We start from the raw sequence: 15,661 nt of genomic DNA, 5'->3' as shown, positions 1-15,661 counted from the left end.
TGTATTCCTGAAAACGGGGAGAAGTGTATTTAATTAAGTACAGCATCTTGCACTACACAAAATTAAACATTTCAAAATTACCTTCAAACTTTTCCTGTTAAAACTCATCGCCTGAAATTATTTTATTTGAGTTTGTAAAACAAACAACAACAACTGTCAACCTACAAAACAATTTTACATCCACAATGGCCTCAGAGTTTCAGTTTCTGAATATACCAGTTTCAGGTATACTTAGAACAGCTTTTTTCCTTAGCTGTCCTTAGCTTGTTTCCTTCCTGTCTTTTCTTGCTACCTTTATGCTTTTCTTCTATTATTATTTTTATTTTCTGGTACTAAATTGTATTTTGTTCATTGTAGAACATGGAAAAAATTTCAGCAGCTTCATCCATGCTGTGCCAGTGTGCTCAGGCTTTCCTTACTCAATATTCTCTTCATAGCCCATTCCCACCTGCACCCTTTGTAACCCAACCTGACCAGGGCTTCCCCTTTCCTTCAGCTTTCTCAGCTTTACTTGGAGCATTTGGAAATTTTCTAAATCTGCTCCTGCATGTCTCATTTTAAATGGTTATGTTCTGCCATATTCTTCCTGGAAGTAATCACCATAATGAACTGGCAGCCTGTCAGAGCTCTTTCCATAGCAGCTGAAATGGCTCAAAGGGATTTTGAGATGAGAAGGCAACAAACTGCTGGCTCTTCAGTGTCAGATGTGTTTACTGAAAACAAAGGCTATTCCTATTTTAGAGGTCAGGTATCAGAACACTTATTCACCTCATGAAGTTCACTTTTGGTCCTTCTTAAACAGAAAGACAATACAAGGTATTTTCAGCTACAAGAGGGTCTAGACTTATATGATCTCTGCATTTGACAGAAGTCCAAAACCAACATTTATTCAAATTCCCATTCCTCTACAAAAATTTTCTTTAATTCTAGGAACAGTTTATAGACATGTGGCACTGGTTTCCAGCCTTGCTCAAGGGAAAGAACAGAAAGTTAGTGCTGTAACTGTATCAACATGTATTTAACAAAGCCAACAGTAGAAACTCTTACTTGACCCCCTACAAAGCTACATGAAATTAAGTAATTAAATGTAGTGTAAATGCTCTTCCAATTATCAAAGGGGCAGTAATTCTGCTATGAAATTGAATCCACCTCATGAGCTGTCAAGGGAAGAGCTGGGGTACAGCTGTCTACAATTCTTTTTTCTCATTCCAAATGCTGAGGAATGTGGCATGTCCCTGGGCTGCTCTGAGCAACAACACTTTGATGGTGAAGCCACTAGAACAAGGATGGCATCAGCTCCACAAGGTGCAATTCCTGAGGCCACCTAGACAGACCCACCTTTGGAAGGCACTGGGTCTGACAGTGCTGCAGCCCAAGCTGTTGCTTTCCCTTTCCTCATCATTCCAGGATTTCATCCTGCGACCAGGCTGCCTTGGCTGGATTTGTTTATGGAAGTGCTATCAGACATAAACAGCCCAGAATTGAGACTGAAGGGAGGCTTCTGTACCTCACCTAGGGGAACAGCACTCACCTAGGGCATGGCTGGAAGTCACAGGTGTTGGATGACAAGCTAGAAAGGCATTTTTTTTGCCCAGAGCACCTGGAGGTGCACCACCTTGAGAAGCAATACATATGCCTCCCAAAGAAGCTGGTGAACATGGCCAGAGGCTGTTCAGGAACTGTCTGAAGTGCTGCTCCCTCCTGTGCTTATATTCACCCCATTCAAAAGTCACACCAACTTTAGAACAACAATCACATCGCTGTGATTTCAACAACACTTGTCACTGCTTGTCCACAAGAGTTTTAAAGAGACAGTGCTGCACAAATCAATACTCTGATGTGATCCTCTGCAGCTGTTCATACAAGTGCATTTTCTTTCCCAGCACACATGATGCTTTTGTTCTCTCTTTGTCATAGTCACAAGGAGTATGCTGTTGCACCACAAAGGCTGCAGAAAAGCAGAGAAGAGACCCATGAAAGATTTGGGCTCTCCAGTTAGTTACACAGTGATCTTTGTCAGACAAAGCAGAGCATAATGTGCTGCACAGGTCAATGTTTAGCTACTCACAGGACCAACTAGGGAAGAAAACTGTCTTAAAGGAGTGGCTCCTGCTTTTAAGTGCAGGTGAAGCCTCAGAGCCTGGAGGCTCTTTTTTTTTTCCCACCACAGCCCTACTGTTTCAAAAATCTGTCATTCCACATTCAGACACACTAATGAGTTCTCTTGAAAAAGCAAAAACAAACATTTGAAAACAAACAGCCTCAGGATATCATTACTTAGGGAAAAGCAGTAATAACTGCTAGAAAAACTATCAGGCTTCTCAGTAAGCCCCGGTTCCTTCACAGTTTGTTATTTGACACACTATTCCCTGCCTTCCCTCTGAAGCACTTCACAGTACCCACCCCAGTGCAGTCAGACTTTTACAGCATCCACAGTGACAGACAGGGAGCCCAAACTGCTGCTATGATGAACTCAAGTCTCTTAGTGCATATTTTGAATGGCTCAGCTAAGCACAACTTCTGAATTGGATGCAGATCCCCCTGTTTTATGCAAAAGGGCATGGCACATGCCTACAGCCATCACCTGTGCTCCAGGCCCTGAACTGCTCCATGTGAAGCCAGTCAGCACCAGGGTCATGCACTGAAATCCAGCTGTTTATGATTTGAAGGGCCTCTTTCTTGTGGCTCAGCACAGCTGGAATGTTTTCCAGACCAAAAGGGAGCTAAAATGTTAACTCCCATGTGACTAGGAAATGGTCAAATGCTGGGGAACAGCTTTCTTCTTCCTTGTGGTGGATAATGACTTCCCTCTTCTTGTGATAAGCACCCAAAGTACATTTGCTATTCTATAATTTTGCTGTTCATGTACCTCCTGGACATTTGCTCATATAATTTGCAATGATGAAACGAAAAAATTATCTAAATATGAAACAGAATGCAGGGAATCTATCAAAATTGTTTCAAAGCTTCTGTGAGACAATTGCATGCCAACCTACTTCCTTCAATCAAAGGATCTGGCATTTTCCCACCATTAATTAACACAGAGCCTCTAGTATCATTCAATCAAGAATCTGGCTAACCTTTTGACAGCACAACAAATCTGTTTGAATAGCATCCTCTGGAGCAAGTAACTGCATGCCAAATCCTTAATCTGAAACTAGCTCATACCCAAAGTTAAGCTTTTGTTCACTCCCAGTTCAAATACACATGCCTCCAGACATGCCTTAGATCTACTTTGGCAAGGACAAATCTTGGCAGTGACGCTGCAACTTACACACCATAGCTGACAATGGAGCTAGCTGCTTACAAAACTCTCAATCAATATATTAACCAGAGGGCACATGCTGCTAAGAGAAGCTCAGCATTACACCTTTTACAAAGATGTGTACCTGACTCCCTTTGTCTCACCTGAAATCCCAGCTTGTCCCAAGAGATTTCTCAGCAGCTGGCAGTAAAATGCTCCAGGCCTGACCTGCTACTGCCTTATCTTTCATGTTGCTGCTTCCAAGGAAGCAAATATGAGAGCCAATTGTGCAAATGTAAATGTAAATGTGACAGCTGTACTTTGGCTGACAGGGAAGGAACTGTTCATTTGAAGAGTTAAAAGCTTGTTTAAAAAGCCAAGGGTTCTCACCTGGACTTTATGAAGCAAATCTCTAGCACACTATCACCAGCAAGTCCTGTACCAGATCAGAATCATTGCTTTTCATTTTCCTGGCACAGCAGAAAATCACTACACAAGGTGAAAAGTGGTAGGAAACCACATGAAACAACTCATTCATAAAAATGCAATTATATGAGGCTGTGTTTATAGAGGGACCCTGGCTCCTGATTAGCTCTATTGTAGTATGCTCCACCAGTCAGTCAAAACACACTTTTCCATCAGTTGCCCATTGTGTTATTTCCTTCCTCTCAGTATAAGCTGACAAAATGATTGCACCTCCATTTGTCATTTGCTCTAACAGAAATAAAAGCACTGCAATGAGATGTTGTCGAAAGATAAATATCTCCATCTTTGAAAATAAACATTGGAAACTTATTCTCAAAAAACTCCAACTTAGTAAACTCAGAATTTGTGTGGAAGTCAGGAGTCATTAGCCAATTACAAAGAGTTTTTCTCTATATATTACTATTCAAGCAGGAAATGCTTCTTTTGGGAAAATGCTGTGGAATGATTCAGCAGCTGGATACCTCCCCCTCTGTCACTACCACCACAAACATCACTTTTTGAAAACCCTACCTAGGATCAAGAATGCCTTAATGCACTGTTAGGACTGCCTCAGTGTGACAATTTTCTGCAAGAAGAAGTTAAGCATTTTTATATCAGCAGTAAATAATTGGAATTCATCACATGAATTCTTTTTATGATAGATAAAGAAGGACAACACAATCACAGCTTTAAGGAATATGCTGTGTCCATGCTGAAATGCAGCTCACAAGGGAAATGATTTTGAGGCACTCAGATGATCTTGGCTCCTTACTGGTGGTTTGATTTTCACACATTAAGTCCTCAATGACTTGGAACAGACCCGTGTTCCACAGGTCGTGCTACTGGCACCAAGGAGCTGGCCCTGACTGCAGCTCCCTTGATTTAGAGAACAGTCAAAATCCTGAGCTGGCTGTGCCTGTCCTGTTCTTACCAGCTGCTCCAACAGTTTCTGCTGCAGGCATGACCTTGTAACCCATGGTGGCTATTTAGAACTAATAACAACTAATCATTCCATGAGCAAAATCACTTCTGAATAAAGAGTCTTGCTGCCAGTCTAAGAAGTCTCCATCTATTGCACATGGGATGCTATCAGAGTGCACAGAGAGAGCCAAATGGCTTTGGAGAGAAGGCACCAGATGAACTCTGTTAAATTCATGAAACTGTTAAGAGAAGTAGAGATTAACTAGATTTTTGGGTTGGGATCTTCTTCAGGTTTGTGCTGGACCTACTTCCACCTTCTCACAAGGCAATGAAGTCGTGTAGGATTGTAGAAAACAAACTGGTGAGATTGGTGGAACTTATGCAATAGAGTATGGCTCAGGACTCCAGTGAAGTGGAGTAGAAACAATAGCACAGATTGCACATTAGTGAAGCACAGATGGCAAAATCCCACAAGGTGCCTATCACAAAGTAATTACAACAGGGCTGAACACTTAGCACGACTGCAATATAAGTGTTAAATGCCTGTGGCATTGACTGTTATGCATCTCCTGATGTGAAACATTCAGTGGCACTGATGGTAGGGGTTACCATTGGTGCTGTTACCAGAGTCATTGCAAGGTGGGTGCTGGAAAGTAGAAGAATTCTGTGTTAGCAGGGCTTTCACTGTATGATGTTATCGAGCTTCCTTACTCCCACAGTTGCCAACACACCTTTATTTTCACTGCATTTCTAAATTTCACAGATTGTGTTAGATTATGCAAAGTTCTTTCCCGACCAAAATGATTCCTGTGATAATTTTATTCCTTTCCTAAATGTGGATCATGCAGCTTGCTTTTAAGAATCAAGCATGAGCTTCCTCTGAAGTTGAGAAAAAGTGCAATAGATTCTTACTAAATGTAAATTACATTTTCCTTCAATGTAATTCATGAAAATCTCAAATGGAGTGTGCTTTATTTAATGAACAGAGTGTATTTAGCACAAAGGACACAATTTAATCTGCACTCAAAATGTTTCTCTTGGACTCTGGGCAGAAATAAGAGGCTTGAAATTACCCTCTATTTCAAGGAGATCTGCAAAGAACATTTTATGACATTTTATGGTTTTGTTTTTTTAGTTCTTTTTTCTTTCTGTCTTATAAAAAAGTGGTGACAGATGAAGCCAGATCCCTTCATCCACCTTAAAGAAACAGCTGGAGTCATTGCATGCAAATGAAAGCCATCATTCTTGTCAACCTGAAGCCAGGCTACCAAAAGCCTGCAGTCCACAACCCATTAATATTCCATGATCAATCTGACCACTCCTCATGCACAGTGAGGTACTGCACCACAGCACAACTCCAGACACAGGAATTATCACAGAGTGGATTTTATGTTCTGTTTTAACAAAACTCAAAGCAATCCATTATTCTCTAAAATTAAAAAACTTGTATTAGATACAGAGAGCGCAACGATAGAGAATTATTGGGGATGACAAATATCATATAAACTAGGTTTTAAGGAAAAACCATCTCCAACTCAAGCAGCTTCCAGCCAGTGCTCAGCACAAACTGCTGAAGGAAGAGCCAGTGCCATTTTGCCACCTCTCTTTGCTGTTTCAGGCAGCCTGATGGCTCACCATGCCCTGAGACAGCCCAGACCCAGCCCTTGCTGCAGACCAAACATCCCTGGGCAGCTTTCCAGAGAAAAGGACAGAACCACTGAAGAATGACATTAGAAATGCATTTCACTTCAGTCTCAAAGGCAGTAGGAACCATTTAAAACTTGTACTTGGAACAATTTTAGGTGTTACACAGTGTAACAGCTCAGCCTGCTTTGACCATTCTCAGTAGGGTCGTTGCAATTGCAAAGTTGCCACACCACAAACAATTTTTTACATGGAATTTCAACTCCAAGCCTTTTAGATTAATTATATTCACAAGCAAGAAACATGAAACTTCAGTTAAGTCATCTCTTGCCAATTGATTTTGCTCTGTTGGGGGCTAATGAGAAGGTTTCATCTGCCCTATCCAGTCTGTTAATTCTGATGCACTCCTTGGATTAGCACCCTGGTTCCCTAAGCTTGTTACAATGATGAAAAATGTTACTGTACTTGACAAGGAAAACCTTTTCAAAAATGTTTATGCAATATTTATGTAGGTTCTTTGTCTCTAATTTGCCTTCAAAAACTGCAAAATATATTCTTCCAGGTTTGTCTGCTACATTTTCATTTTTTCCACTAAGTTTTGAACTGTAAACTCACTAAGCACATGGAGGATCATTAATAAAAAAATTGGGGTGAATGATGTCATTATTGGTTGGACGAGCAGGAAAATGAATAAAAGCAGCATAATACAGGCACATAAGGAACTCATAGGTACACTTGCTATTGTTTATCCTGCCTCATGACCAAAGATCAAGAAAATGTAAATCTTCTGATGAAAAACAATGCTTTAAGAAATGAAGGAGATAGTTATCCCAGGAAATTTGTCTTCTTATTTGAGGTAAAGGATTTAAAAGAATTAACAAAAAAAGTAGCGTCCATAGAAATCTCTGGTGGGACGACCCATTTTCAGAGTCAGCTCTGCTGCCTTTTACAACTTACATCAGAGCTTCTAGCAGCTGATGGGAAGCAGAAAAACCCCTGGTGATCAGCCTGGGACCTGAACCTCTCAGTATCAGCTACTATCAAACAAAGGGAAGTGTCTCTGATCCAGGAATGCAATTTATTTTTCACAAAGATACACCAAACATGTGCAAAGCATTGCATCAGGTTTGCAGAAAGCAAGTACTCAACAGTAAAAGTGATATTTTAAGACTACCACATTACTTGAAAATGTTTACTGGTCAGTGGGGATGCAAAGAATTGCAGGCAAACATCCAAGAGGAACGTGACTAAAGGCTGCACAGAGATCCATTCATGAAAAAGTCCAAGGATTTGCATTCCAGTGCCCAGTGGTGCATCTCTGGGCAGCCCATTAACAACCCAGTGAGTGACATCCAGCACAGCTGAGAGGAACAAATGAACTTCCCACTGAAACTGTTCAAAGACCTCAAGGCAATGCTAAAAGTAATGGAAAACAGTGAAAACACTGCCAAAAAAAGGTCTTTGAGACTTCACTTGTTTTGAATCGATGTGACCATTGTGAAGCAGATTGTCAACACACCAGACATTTTATCAGAGGAGTATAAAATAAACTTGTCAGAGAGTGAGCAATGGATTTCATCTGTCCCACAGGTCAATTTGAGCACATACATACTGTATGCAGCAGAAACTGCACAGAGGCCCAGCTTCCAAATCCTCTGAAATGTGAGATTAAACAGTCCCACAGGCACTCCAAATGGCTGAGATAAGGATTTAATCCTTCAGTATATTTCCTGCATCCTTTATTAAAAGATGAAGATAATCTTCAAATCAAGAGAAAAATAGAAAAAAAAATGAGAGAGCCAAAAATCATCAAGTGGAAAAAGAGGAGAGGAACCAACTCTGTTTTTATTAACAAATCCTCTCAGGCAGGGATTGTACACCCAAAGCTGCAGGAAGGGGAAGCTGCTCCCCCAGCCTCAGTGCAAAAGGCAGTGCAAGCTCCACTGAGAGGGCCATGGATAATTGGGCTGCCCCAATCCCCAGATGCCCCATCTCCCTCTTCCTGAGCTATCTGCACACAAACAGACTCCTGAGAGGGGTTTTCTGTCCTCCTGCAAGTCCTCCACCAAGTGCCAGGACAGACATCAGCACTGCTCCTGCCCCTCAGCCACCTGGACAGCGTTGGTGAAGCAGCTCAAAGCAGAGATCTCTTTCTTCAGTTTCTACATTGCTCTGCTGCTCTCAGGGGAACTTTCCTTACCCATCTTTTAAGTTTTCTGCTGCTTTTTATCCAGCAGATAGATTAAATTTTTGCACCAGGAATGTAATTTCTGAGAAATTCCTCATGAAATTGTGTCAGCTTGTTGTAAGGAACCTGCTTGACTCTTTATTTTCCTGTTCCAAGTGTCTTCTGTTTGTCATGTGTTGAAACAATTTAAGATTTTGCTTTGACATTTTCAACAAGAGAACAAGACAATTCAATCTGCTCTGGGTAGTAACTGCCATTACATTTAAAATACATAATTCAATTGAAACTCAACATACTATTTTGACTGCCATTTTATATCTTCTGTATGATTATGTAGTGTTACTGCCCCAGTTCATGGAACAATTTTAAAGCCAGAAAGACATTTAAAGAAGACTCCCTCCAATTTTCCAGTCAGGCCACCCTCAAACTTCTATTTCTTTCTGAAACAGTATTCTCACACAGTATTTTTCAGACATGTCTTTATGACAGGAGTTTTGAGAACTTTGGGTTTTTTCCAATGTAAAATGAAAGAAAAATCTGAGGAAAAAAAAACCACATAAAACCAAAAAACCCACCACAAAATTCCTTCCAAATAAAAACTATAAATTTCTTACTATACTTCAGTCCCTAAGGATGGGAAGACTGGTGGATGGAGAAAGGTTGGCTGAGCAGAAATTCAGCAGTGGCAGGGCAGGAAACAGTAAAGGCTGCATTGCTTATCATGTTCTTCATGCAGTGAGTGTCAAAACCTGCCCAGGCACATGTGATTGTTTTGAATTTTTTTTCCATTTTGTTGTCTGCTTTAAAATGCATTATCCACCACATTCAGTACTCTCTAATCAACACATACATGTCCATCAACTCTTTCTTGCACAACAGCTATCAAACACCTTTTTATTTATTAAAGGATAAAGGTTGTTTTATTTCAAAAGTGTTTTACTTCAATTCTAAGGTCTGTTTTCTAGCCAGGTAAGGCAAGGGCTTAAACTGAAAGATGTGAGATGCATAAAGAGAATGACAGTTTCTCAGGAGGTGAACAATATCTGGATTAATAATTACAGAATAAAATATTTTAACAGGGCAGTATGGAGATAATCCAAATACAGGATTAGAGATGGGAAATGTTAGCACTTGGTCTCACAGATTTCAGTCAGTAAATAAAGAAAATCTTTATGTGTCAGCACACTTTTAATGCAGGCACTATATAAGGATCTATGACTTATCTACAAACTATATCATTGCTTTTTAGAGAACCAGTGGTTTAAATACAAAAGGAAGAGCTGGCATTTGTTTGCTTAGTTGATGCACTGGGTTTTATTTTTTAATCAGTAAAAGCATTGAGGCATTGTAAAAGGGCTGGATCACAAAAGCCAAAGCACAGTGCAGCAGTGCTGTACGACTTTTAGGGCAGAATGTCTGTCCTAATCTGTTATTACTCTCAGACTGTCTCTAAAGATCACCTTTTGTACCACACTTTTGTTGCCTGTTGCCCATCCCACGATGGGTCCCCGTGCATGCATTACTGATACCACAACCACAGGGAGCATTCAAATGCAACTGCAGCATTGGGTGCACTTCAGCAAATACACCAGAGCAAGCCAGAGACCTCTCCCAGCCCCTGGTATCATCCTGCAATGATGTGCTTCCTTACCAAGGTGCTGTAAAGGGACCTAATATACTGTACTGTGCTGTAAATTGGCAATTTTGGCTGAACACATTGTAGCACTATTTTTTAACTGCTGCAGAGGTGATATTTAGGGAATTCTGAGTTGTTGCTGGAATGCTGCTTTTCTTCTTCTACACACTCCCAAGTTAGTATATATCTTTCTACTGGAAAATAAGTACCTTTCTGTTCTCTTAGTCTCATCTGGAGCTGCTTTAAAACAGTTAAAGTATCATTAACACCATATACTGATATTAAAAGAAGCAGAAAACTGCAACACACTTTCACATCAAAGCAATGGAGCCTTAAGCTTTTGCATCTGTGAATGATGAGCAACATTACTTCAAATGACATCTTTTGTCAGAGTTGCTTGAGCTAAAGACAGAGCGAATCCATTTGTACAAATTGTGGCTTTGCTGCTGAAAGATTACAAAAATATGTTGCTATCCTTAAGTCTCAAGCCATTAATATAGCTAAAATATGCCATCTTTTCCCAGGAAGAATTAGCAAGTCCTTAGAACATTATCATCAATCATGACTAATTCACTAAACACACAATTCCAACAGCAACAGTAGAACATACAGTACAGGGTGTCATCTGCCACTACATCAACATCAAAAACCTCCAGCTTTCAATGGAACCTGCAAGTCAAGATACCCCAGGTCTGTGATATAAGTGGTTTGTAACTGAATTCCTGTTCCACTGGGATTAGTCCTTTGATAGATCCAAAGTTGATATTTTTATTTGAATAAGAAAACAGACATTAATTTCACCCCTCAAGAAAATATTTGTCTGGATTCTGTAGTTTAGTGTCATGCTTTAACCCCAGCTGGTAATTCACACCCACACAGCTCCTTGCTTACTCCTCCCATGGTGGGACTGGGAAGAGGATCAGGAGAGTGAAAGTAAGAAAACACATGGTTGAGATAAAGGCAGGTTCATACATTAAGCAAAAGCTATGCTCACAAGAAATTTTAAAAAAAGAAATTATATTCCATGGGCAGGCAGGTGTTTAAACCTACACACTCACTGATTCATTAGAATTACAGGGATTTTACACTGGCAGGATGTCCAAAATCGTTACAAGGTGGGGGCCAGGAGTCCAGTGTACTGTACAAGAAGCTCCTGCCCATGGGCACTATCTTGTTTGACTCAGATCATTGCCTTATCAGTTGTATTCTCACCCTCTTAGGTGGTTTGGAGCAATAAGCATTTCACTATGCAAGGCTGAAGGTCACACTAACGAAAAGGAACGCTAATGGGGTGAAAATGAGTTTCATGAGGACAATAAATCATACTTGGAATCCTATTTAATCGATCATTTTGTAGCTGACCTTGCTTACATAGAAGTCAATGGCAAAGCTTCCATTTCTGTGGATATGAACAGGATTGGGTCCTTTAAAGTACAATGTGTTTTATGAATGTTGAAGGTAGCATATTTTACACTAGAATTTTCTTTATTACTTCTCAATACAAAACTTCAAAAAGAAAACCAAATTACTATATAAAAGCATCCCATAATACAGTACATTAATTTAACACATGATAAATTTTCCTGCTATGAGTATTAGGTGTTGCCACTTTCAATACACAGATAAGTAACAGAGTATTTCCTCCCCCCATCTTCCTCCCTATTATTTTCCTCCCAGATTTTACAAACATGCCTATTCCAAAACACCATCTGTCCACTTTTGGCACTCTGATATTTTCTTTAACAATAAGTGAACTACCTCTGAAGCAATGGGAGCTCTACCTGAGAGCCAAGTTCCTAGCATCACAACAGCCACAGCTCTGTGAGGACTTAGCAAGAGTATTTATGCTTACCTGGAATGGAAATGAACCAACAAGGATTATTCTGCAGCTGTATTTTTTAGGGTAAAGAGTCTGACTTAACCTAGTCTGATGTGAGCCATGAGAGAAGCAGCAGCTCAGGGTCAGAAGTCTCTGTGCTCACCTTGACACTGTGGCTGAGGCTGAGCTGAGCTGGCCAGGGCAGGCAAATTGGCTTGGAAGGAGCTTTGGCTGCATCTGAGGAAATTTGCTTATTCTCTTTTCTTTCATTATCATCTTAACTCAAGAGATGTCTCTTTTGTACACTGATCACTGTTAGTCACAACCAACAGGCTTTGATGAAGTGTTTTCAGAGAAGCACAGGCTTCTCCCTGGTGATCACCTCTGCTCTGTCATATTTGAAAAATCTGGATCAGAATGAGGTGGCATCCACCAGGGAATGCAGATTTGCACTATGGTGAGAGGAAACAGCACCACAGAGTGTGCTCCTTCCATCCCTCTCATGGCACAAGCCCTGCTCCTCCTCCCTTGCATTTCCCCGTGCCTCTCAGGACAATGATTTACCAATCACAGGCTGAAATGTCTGCTTTGGGAAACAAGCAATCCTGGCTGGGGAGAGGAGGGGCATGCACAGCACCAGCAGAAGCCAGGAGCACATAGACATGGGGATCTCTTCCTTGAGGGACTTTGTACAGGGAACAGAGACATGGATGTGGGCTGTGACAAGGTGCCCTGAAGGGAACAAGCTCTCTACCCCAAGTGCTTTACTCAGACCTCAAATAAAAGCCCTGGTCTCATCTTAACTGATGTGTTTTGGACTGCTGAAGGGGAAGAATGGTCTTTAACAGCAGGCAAAATCCCTCAGACTGGAGAACTTTCCACTAGAGTCGCTCTAGTGAAGTAAATAATTTTCATCTGGAGATGTTTCCTTTGGGAGATGACGCTGCAGTCTCATGTGAGCACACTCAGGGCAGTCAGAAACTTTGGGCTGATTATCATCAGGCTGCTATTTATCTCGATCCTTTATGGTTTTTGTCTCCTGACTTTCTGTAGTCTAAGTGCTGGCACAGCAGCCTGTCACTGAGGAGAGTAAATCTGGCACCTGAGTTTCAAGTTCCTAAATTTTGGGGGTGATAGTTTGGCAGTAAGGTATCTGATTCTTGGTGTGCTTTTTTGCTGGCACTCTTGGTAAGCACATTTTTAAATTCATAACTTTTATTTTAAGTTTTGGATATATTACGTATTTTCACAACTGTCACACATCTCACATATTACATAGGTAATAATTAATTTGTTTTTGCTTCTACATATTGTTTATTCTTTTTAAAATATGACAGTGAGAAGAAGCAGAAACTAGGAGACTCCAATTATATTTTCACACGGTTTGAACTGAGAAATTCAAACTGAGAACTGAGAACTTCTCAAATATCCAAGATAGAAGCCCCATTAATTTTTTCAGACAAATTGTTTATGAAGGAAAAGAAATGTGTTATTGGTTCCCTGAAGCTGTTTGTACACTAATATAAAATTCAGTTTTAGATAACAAAATAAAACAAAAACCAAAAGAACAAACAAACAAACAAAAATAAAACCCAACAGAAAGGAAGATTATATCTCCACAAATAGAAACCCCTTGGTCTGACATAATGCTACATAAAACATATTTATGTATTGCTTCAGAAAATTAAGGAAATGTCTTTGAAGGTTATTTAACTTCCTCCAAGCTAAAACAAATGTACTGTAGAGGTTTCATAAAAAAAGTAAATAACAAAATATTACTTTTTCCTCCAAAATATTATATTTAACTACTATACTGAGAAAATTTTCATACAGTATCAAGCAATGGCTTGAATTCCCTTTCCAAGGCTCTTAAAACTCCGTACAGCTGACTTTCTTCATAATCTCCCAAATGTGTCCTTTTATACCTTGCCATTAATTTGATTAATCTGCGTGTAGGATTTCAGGATATTGAATTTCCCCTGGTTCTGCATAATTTCATGTGATGCTTTCATTATTTCATTAAGCAACTGAATAGACTGCAGTGACTCTTACATTTTCAGGTTTCAGATTCAGGCACATAAAACTTCCTAACTTAAACTCATTTAAAGTTCTGAAGGCTTCTTTCACAGCTGCAGCAGGTAGAGTCTTAACTATTGCCTGTTTCTTTTTTAATACACCTGTTCAGTCATCCACATGTGCAACCTGTTTTATACCAATATTTAACGTAAAGGGGTGACCTTCTGCTCTGCTCTATTCTGTGTTGAAGGTATGGCCAGGAAAGCAGGACTCAGGACAGCTACAGTAGTGTTTTGAAAATGAAATTAAGAGAAGCTCTTCCTGCTTAGTTCTGCTTCTGACCACATGTACAAGGTTGCTCCACACTGGTACCTGGACAATGAAATTACAGCTACAAATCAGGTTTTCTCTCTGTCCTAACCTTATCCAAACCCTAAGCTTATTCTGTGGTTGAGCCTTACCTGTAAGACCTGCAGTCATTGCTTATGTTTGATGTTTAGCACGAGCATAAATCAGTTCTCTGTTCTGAAAAAACCTTGCTGGGCTGGACATGCACTTCCATTAATCCAGTGCTCAGTTAGTCTGAGACTGCACTTCATTCTCAGACTCTTCAGTACACACTGCTCACTTAGCAGGATCTTGCCCAAGGCTGAGCCCACCCCTCCAAGTCTCCATAGCACTTTTAATTAAGTGCTACTACACAGCTGAAAATTAGCACACTTTCTAGCTATTCAAGAGCCAGTGAAATCAACACAGCACTAACTGCTAGGGAAGACTTGCTAAAAGGTTTCCCCAGTGCCAATTACTGCTGCCTCAATGATCACTGATTCTTTGAAGAAATCATTACATGTACACAAAGCTAACAGTCTGTGAGCAGAGCAGAGTCACAGCAGCAGCTGGAAAACACCACTTACAATAATTTCACGATTATAAGCCGCACCATTTTGACTAAAATTTTGGTCCAAACCCAGAAGTGCGGCTCACAATCAGGTGCGGCTTATAATTGTGAAATTACTGTACTTTGCAATTGCATTCTCCCAACATTCCTCTTGCACACATGATCCACAATTAAATCATGCTGCATGCCTCTAATTTTGCTTCCTCAATGCAGACAAATCAAACAAATGTAATTTAAGACACAATTGACAGGTTTGCTGTCAAAATTTGTATGATGAACTTGGGTGGAATTGAGTGGTTTAAATGGTACCTTTGAGCTACTTCAAATGAAAATGACAGTTTTATGTGTGGGGACTTGGGGTACCTGCCTGTGGTTACAATCCTTGAACAGGACATATTTAAACCTCAACAACCTGTAAATCCTTCTTTAATAATTTTGAAAACTGGACAAAATGCACACAAATTAGGTAAATATATCACAATTTTTGAAATTATTTATATTAATACTAAATATTAAATAACTTTAAAATGCAATAATATTAGTGATTATTGTAATAGTAATAATAATAATAATAACAACTATTATTATTATTATTATTATTATTAAACTCAAACCATTTAACTCTGCAGCAAGAATTATTTCAAGACAATGCATCGTTTTGGGGGTTTTATTCTCCTCATGATTCTTTGCTTAAAAAGATGGAAAAGCAATTTGGAAAATCTGCACTCTGCCCAAACAAAACAGTTTATCCAAACCAGAAAATACATTAAATTAACAACTACTTTCTCCTCTGGCAGAGTGGATAATCTCAGGTACAGTCTCCCAGCCTC

General features: G+C 39.9%; 1 protein-coding gene across 7 annotated transcripts in view; it reads right to left on the bottom strand.

Moving 5' to 3' along the window:
- The window catches only part of IL1RAPL2 (interleukin 1 receptor accessory protein like 2), a 362,583-nt gene that overhangs the window by 103,465 nt on the left and 243,457 nt on the right, over positions 1–15,661 (bottom strand). The gene's annotated exons all lie outside the window — the stretch shown is intronic.

The sequence above is a fragment of the Catharus ustulatus genome, chromosome 14, assembly GCF_009819885.2.
Source record: "Catharus ustulatus isolate bCatUst1 chromosome 14, bCatUst1.pri.v2, whole genome shotgun sequence".
Taxonomy (NCBI): domain Eukaryota; kingdom Metazoa; phylum Chordata; class Aves; order Passeriformes; family Turdidae; genus Catharus; species Catharus ustulatus.
The sequence above is the reverse complement of the archived record's forward strand: the minus strand, read 5'-3'. Positions and strand labels throughout refer to the sequence as shown.